The following is a 7,967-nucleotide window of genomic DNA, read 5'->3' as shown; positions in this document are numbered from 1 at the left end:
AATTACAGTACCATGGTAAGTTTGAAAGTACCATAACGTTACCATCTGATACATCACCACCACAGTAGTTTTTGTAATGGTTTTATAAGATTTCATCTGATCAAATATTAATTGTACATACTAATTTCAATAACAATATAAACTATTTGTTTCTTAAAATTGAGCCAAAAATGAATACTCATTTATTCACCCTCATATGGTTTCAACCCATATGACCCACTAGTGCTTCTGTAGGACACAAAAGATGTTTAGCAGAATGTCTGAGCTGCTCAAAAATGGCAAACTAAAACATCATAAAGGTGGTTCATATGACTCGTGCACTATATTCCAAGTCATACGATCGCTTTGCATGAACAGGCCCAAATTTAAGTTGCTATTATGTAATTTGTGCTTGCGCATATTCGTTAAGTCAGTGATGTCATCACGTAGCTATTTGTGACCGATGTGTTTGAATATAATAATGTTGCAATGACACCCGAGAGCCATTCCTTTAAAATTCCTCAACCCTGAGGCGTTTCAAAAACTTACACAGTTATTGGAAGGTCTAATTGTGTTGAAATAGGTGGAGGTCAGAGGTCGCCGACCTTTAGAGACACGTCTGACGTAGGCCGTCGTGTTTCAAAGCATCGGACCATAATGAGTTCTTCCTCCCTGTCAATCAAGAGTGTAACACTAGTACACGGCACGCATCATTACACACACACACACGGGCTGCTTGTGTGTTTCAGCGTGAGCGTGCAGGGGACGTTTTTCACGCAGTTATAAGGAGCGTCTCTCGTGTGCGGAATAATCGAATCGCGCTGTCATACGGAAAGAATTATTCCCCTCGTATCGCCGTGCGGGCAGTAATTGGATACAATTTAACATTTGCAGCTGCTTGCCTGTCTGTTCCCCCTCACACACACACACACACACACACACACAGTGTCGTGCGTGGAGCATCGCGCAGGGAAAAGGAGAGGAATAATTTTTCAGCTCTCACGAAGCACGCTCACCGTGACAAACGGATTAACGTGAGCGCTCTGTGTTTGTGTGTGTGAGTGTGGCAGACAGATAGAGAGCTATATAAATTATTGCTTCTATAAATGTTGAAAAATGTCACCAGAATTTTGCTAAATGTGAAAAGCTCATTTTGGGGACATCCTCAAAAAAAAAAAAAAAAAAAAGGTTTTAATTATATTTTTGTATTAATATAATATAATAATATGTATTTTAATAAAGTTAACATTAATCAACTCACACATATACATACACATATATAAAGTAATATGTTATTTTATGGTTTGGGTTTGCAATAGTCTTATCAGGGTTTTCATTGTCATAAAAAAACAATGTAAATATCAGGTGAATTTAATATAAAATAATTTTTCGCAAATGTAAAATTCCTGGAAAAAAAAATGTTGGTACTTTGATATACTATGGTAGCCTACTTTCATATCCCATAAAAATATCTGTGGTGGTAAAATCAGGGTACTTTGACATTTATACTATGGTACATGTCCAAAATACCAGGGTAGTATGGTAGCAGGGTAATACCATGAGACATAGAAAACATTAGCAGGATGGGTTAAAAATCCTATCCAATATATTGGATTTCTTTGAAACTTCGTAAATTTTTATTTCTTTCTTTGACGTAGTTTGAAATAAATAACATGGTAGCCTACTATGAATTTTAAACCATTCTGAAACATCGTAGGTCTATATCAAAGTTTAAAAAGTAGCACATTATCACCATGAATTAAAGACCATTTTTCATATTTTTGGACATTAGCACTTTTGTGCTACTCGATGTGTCTCAAGTAGAGATAGATACACAGGTATCTGCAGTGTACTGTTTCTCACCTCAGGTTTGAAAACATTTGGTCGCCAAAGGCAGCGGCGACTTAAAGCGCTGAAGAAAGAAGAGAGAGAGAGAGAGAGAGAGAGCGTGAGGGGGAAATTGAAAGCAGCAGCTGGCGGTGGGAGTGAGATCAGCCCGGGCAGGAAGCATTAAATCTGAGTCTTTAGGGGTTCTGCAGTCTGTGTGCCGCTCGCGTATATGCGTGTGAGTGGGACGATAAAGGAGCCTCGTAAACCGGCGCTTTAACGACACGTTGCGCTCGTTAAACCCCACAGCAAACCAGAGCGACAAACTGCAATCAGCTCATGTGCGCGCTCTAGACTAGAATCAAACTAGAACCCGTTCTACAACTCTCTTTTTTTATTTTTATATATAGGCCTAAGGCCTATATTTTTTACTTTAAAACCATGATAGTCTGAACTACTTTGTTTACCTGTTTTTGAACATGTACCACAGCATAACCATGTTTTGGGGCTGTGAGTGACCCCTTACAAACATAATGGTATTTACATGGTAGCCTACTCCAGGGCATGGGATGCCCCGTTAGCGCTATTTCTATGGGTCGCTGTAGGTAAGCCATATTTGAACGGTCAACAACAACAAAAAACGCTCAAGAGCAAATTGACTGCATCTGCAATCGGTAACCTATAGACGCACGTATGAATATATATTTGCAATAGACTTCAGCAGATGAAGGACAAGACGAAGTCATTAGCTGACTCTACACCAAGTCACCATAGTAAAAAAAAAACAATAAAAAAAAACATATCGGTGGGTTTTTACAACCAGAGGCCCAAAACTCATTGATTTTTATTGTGAGTGACGACAGCATCTGAAATGTTGACCGTTCCAAGATGGCGGACGAGTCGTCGACTCTGGTGTAGGCCTATATCTAGCTCCAAGATAGGCTACTTCTAGGAATACAACAACAAAACATAAAATACTACGTAGCATACTAATACTTTTTGGTATGCGTTATAACCATGGTATTTATACATTTATTTTTTACAATAGCTATAAAACAACTTTTATTTTAAAAATGTTTTTGAAAGAAGTCTCTTATGCTCATCAAGGCTGCATGTATTTAATTTTTAAAAAGTGAAATATTATTGCCATTTAAAATAATTTTAAATAGGCTTTTCTGTATTTGAACATATTTTCACATGATCCATAAGTGTCATGATCCTTCAGAAAAACAGTTGTGCTGCTTAATAATTTTTGATAATTTTTTTCAAGATTCTCCGATGAATAGAAAGTTAAAAGGAACAGCATTTATTTGAAATATAAATAATTCCCTGTAAATGTATACTGTCACTTTTGAACAAATGTAATGTGTCCTTTCCATGTGTAATACGGTTTTTTTTTTTAATACTGACCTCAAACATTTGAACAGAAGTGTATGTATACATAGACATATTTTACATATGTTTTGACATTTACTATGGTAATACTATGATATTCTTTAGCTTACTGTGGAGTACCATAGTATATAAAGTACCACGGGTTTACTATCGGATACTATAACTGTATCATTAAAACAGTATTTTTTTTGTAAAAGGTAGACTTTAGAAAAGGTTTGATCTTAGGTCTCATTAGAGGTCAGAAAGACACAAGCGCAGTCAAGTAGACTCTCATTGTTTATGGATTTTGAGAAACGTGCAGATTTTTAGAGGCGCAGAAGATGCATGTGTGTGTGTGTGTGTGTGTGCAATAACACAGAGAGGCCTCTAATGCTGTCACAGGGGAGTTTCCAGAGGGACCGGCCCCTCACCAAATTCATGTCAGTGCTCGAATTTACTGCCAAGCACGCGGTCCGCCCCTCCTCCTCCTCCTCCTCCTCTTCATCCCCCTGAGCGCTTTTCTTCTTCTCTTTGCTCTCGCCGCTCAAGTAGCCTGTAACGCAAACATGCTGTGGGCAAGAGGCGTCAGAGCTTTCGAAACGGTTGGGAAAAGCTCTGGTACCAGTTTTGTGCACACAATGTCAAGGCAATTAACAATTAATGGGCCTCGGTTATGAACCAGGTGTCGCTGGATACAGCCCTGTGAAATATTGTGGTGACAGGTTCTAATGACATGCCATTAACAAACACTTTATCAATCTGAACCCATCAGTACTTGATATACATTCAAATATGAATTTCTATGAATCAAAAAGTGTTGTGATATTTCGGACTATTTTAATAAAACAAATATAGAGCATAATATTGGCTTCTGATTGGTCAATACTGCATTTCAGCAGTGTGAAACTACAATTTATATTGTGTCCAAAATCACATGGATTCTGAGTGCAACTTAGGGCCATTTTGCACTGAACACATTTTTGCATTTCACTGCGTGGCTTTAAAAAAAAAGGAGAACCTCTGAACGTTGCACCACGTTTTGCTGCTTTTTTAGCATTTTATGCATGAACACTGCATTTTTGAAACACTGTGTCAAGGTAAAAAGAGCTTTTTTTTCTTTGAAAATGAGTTTCAAGTCTTCTAGATCGCCCCACTGCATCTTGCATTCTGTGTGCTCTTAGTTTACATGCCAAGAACATACTTTACGCAATGTACTTAATTGAATGTTTTTAAGAAGTATCAGTTTTAAAGCAGTAAAACTCAAATTCATGCAATATTGTGAATATAATCATGTGGTCACACTTGTAGTTCTGTTCACTTGGTTCGTTTGGTCCAGACCAAAAAAAAACCAAAAAACATTTAGCCCTGGTCCGCTTAGCGTTCACATTGGCATTTTTAACACCGAACCTAAAGATACCGAAACTTAAGGCATAGGGATATGTTCACAACCTGATTGGTCTGCTTTTATTACGCATATTTCGCAACGGAACTTACCGAACATCCAAAACAATGCTGTGTTCTGGGCTAAATGCGTATGTTGTATGTGCATAGCCAACATATGATGTTATTTTGACCAACTGAGAACTTGTGAAGAGCTCATAAAATGTGTAAAGGAGTCAAAACAGTGGTAGGAACCCCCCCCCATCACACACACACACAAAGATCTGCTTCGAGGAGTCAAGGTTCCGAACTGTGAGGGGTAACATTGCGACTATGATGAGAAAAAAACAGGTATGCTTGAGCATTCTGTCCTTTATAGGGTATTATCTTGTGACATCATGTCCTGTTTTTAGTTTGTTTACTATCTTTGGTCCAGAGTTCATTTGGAAATGGACCGAAACCCATCTTTTCAACGGTCTCGATCCGCTGGTTTGGTGCGCAACAGGGTTCGGGTGGCAGCATTCACACTTATTCAAATAAACAGCCCTAACTGAGCAATCGCACCAGGGTTCCTTTTAATCCAACCAAACATGCCAGGTGTGAACACACCCTCAACAATAAAGGTTTTGCCATAGACGAAAACATTTTTGTTTCCTCAAAGAAGCTTTTAGTGTACAGGTCTTTTTAGAAGAACAATTTTTTTTCTTAGTGTGAAGAACATTTTAATAATCCAAAGAACCTTTTTTTTACTATGAAGAACCCTTTGTGCAATGGAAAGGTGATATGGATGAAAAAGGTTCCTCATGGAACCATCAATGCAAAAAATATCCTTTATTTTTAGGCATGACGTGCAGCCTATATTCATCATGTCATGTAGAGACATTTTTTATTAACGAAAGATATTTTAATGTGATATTTTATCTCTTAATTCAAATCAAATCAGACCATGCACATTTGCTGCACATCTGCACACTTGCATGGTTTGAATACACACTTGGTAACCATCCCTCATTGAAAAACCTGAACTCCACATTGAAGCATACACACAGCAGGGAGAAACCTTGTGCTGTTGACTCTGCAGCCGCAGAACGGTGTGTTTGCTCGCTGGGGTAGGGGTGGAGTGATGAATGTGTGTGCGCACAGGGCCTCAGTCAGGCTGTGCTGCTCGGGCAAGACCAAGAAAAATAGTCTCCTGGGAGCACAGAGTGAGAGAGAGAAACGCAGGAAAGCAGAAAAATGGTCTATGAATTGAGGGAATCTTTCTAACAGCTGGACCTATAACATCGGCCACGTGTTTTGAAGCTCCGGATGCCCCACAAACGCCCCGGGTTCTGTGTTTTTGAAGCTTCAAACGATAATGCATCAGGTCCGCCTATAATCCTACGTAAACCTCTGGAAAAGCACTGGAGGTCGATGAAACATCTTTCCAGAAATGGCCCTCTAAGGTTGATGATGCGGATAAAGAGTTTGGAACAATGGACCTGGGCCTAAAAAGAGTTTAAATGTAAAGAAAAAGTGTTATTTCAAATGTCATTCAGGTTTTAAATCCCTCTTTAGAGTAAGGGAACACCCTGCGGAGAGCTAAACACGATGGAGCTTTCTGGAACCCGGAGGCCCTGACAGGTCAGAGTGTCAGCCTGCGTTCAGCATTTAAACAAAGAGAGCTTTTATTCATCTTTTTCTCGTGGATAGCAGCCCTGAGGCTGTTGGGTTAAAGCTGGGATTAGGGTGTTGGGGATGATAGTGTTCAGAATGTTTAAAAGCACTGCAATGACTATTAAGCATGATGAACTGTCCAGTGCTCTTAAAAATAAAGGTTCTTAAATGGTTCGTTGGAGCACTTGAACGTTTTTACTGTAAAGGCTAAGGGAACTTCTAGACCACCAGATCAAAGATCGGCCTTGCCCCCGTAATGCCATGAGCAATATCCCTCCTGGATCTCAGAACGCACACCGGCAAGTCAGCGCAGTGCGCGCAGCTGGAATCCAAGAAGACAGCCTCAGGGTGGGCCAGGTTGATTGAGCCTGCACAAATCCCGCAGAAAGTAGCCACTGGATGCGGTGAAGAAGTCAAGAAGTTTCTTCAGGTGCGTCTTTGACGATGGCAGCGTGAAGGAAAAGATTCTGATGTCATTGTCGCCCCTCTGCATTTTATACTGCCCGAAGGCTCGTCGGTATTTGCATAGTCGTGACGATTGGCCAGTTAATTCACTGGCGTTATCCTATAAGGTTACGTAGCTGGGATACGCAATGTGGAAGTGACCACTCTCGAAAGGGAACACTTTAGATTTAGAATCTCAGTTTCTGAATACAATTTGAGTGGTGTTTCTACAGAGTTAGTAGGTGGTGGTTGTTAGGATGTTCTGAATGGTTGCTAGGGCGTTGCTAGGTGGTTTATAGTGTGTTCTGGGTTGTTTTAAGGTTGTTTCTAGGTGGTTGTTAGGGTGTTCTGGGATGTTGCTAGGTTATTGTTATGATGTTCTGAATGGTTTATAGGGCATTAGTAGGTGGTTTTGGTGTAAATATGGGTGGTTTCTAGAATGTTGCCAAGTGGATGTAATGATGTTCTGAATGGTTTATGGGGCATTGCTATGTGGTCCTTAATGTGTTTTGGGTGGTTTCTTTTGATAGGTGTATAAAAAAAAGGAGTTCTTAGTAGTTTCTAGGGCATTGTATCTAGGGTGGCTTTTATTGTGTTTTGAATGGTTTCTAGGATGTTGCTAGGTGTTTGCTTACTGATCCAAGTCAAAAGTGCCCACCTCCTAATCTATCTGATATTCTGATCTCTATAGTGTTCATGAAATTTCTTCACTTATTTTTTCTTTTCTGTCAGGTGAAAGATTGTAAGTCTAAACACTTAACAATGTCTAAGTCTAAGTCTAAGTAGCCTAAGTCTCACAATTAGTGCTATAATTCAAAATGAATACTCAGGGTTATGGGGGGGGGGGGGGGAGTTATAGTGATACCACCTTAGCAAACACCACTTAAGATATAATATATATATTCTGTAAAGCTTTATGTTGGATTTTGTGCATGGGCTATTGATGCAGAGAAGCATGGTTTGAACACAACAACTTTGAGTTCAAAGTTCTCTTTACACTCTAACGTGGCAATACAAGGCGAGCAAGGCCGGAGAGATGAGAGGTTGTTGTGATAGCAAGAGGACGACAGAATACACATCTGCTACCTCTCCCCCTCCTTCTGGCTTGTATTCATCTGAGAGCAGCTGAGATTGCGCCAGTGGCTTCTTCAGGCGGCCCACATGACCGTGTTTATAGACGCGGTCTCAAGGTTGCTGCCCCTGACGCACATTCACACACATACTAATCGTAAACGCGCCTGTGCACACACAAACCGCTCGGGGAGCGAGAATAAAACTGCATGGGCAAAAACAGAAACGAGATTTTC

The sequence above is a fragment of the Rutilus rutilus genome (assembly GCF_951802725.1).
Source record: "Rutilus rutilus genome assembly, chromosome: 8".
Lineage (NCBI taxonomy): Eukaryota > Metazoa > Chordata > Actinopteri > Cypriniformes > Leuciscidae > Rutilus > Rutilus rutilus.
The sequence above is the reverse complement of the archived record's forward strand: the minus strand, read 5'-3'. Positions refer to the sequence as shown.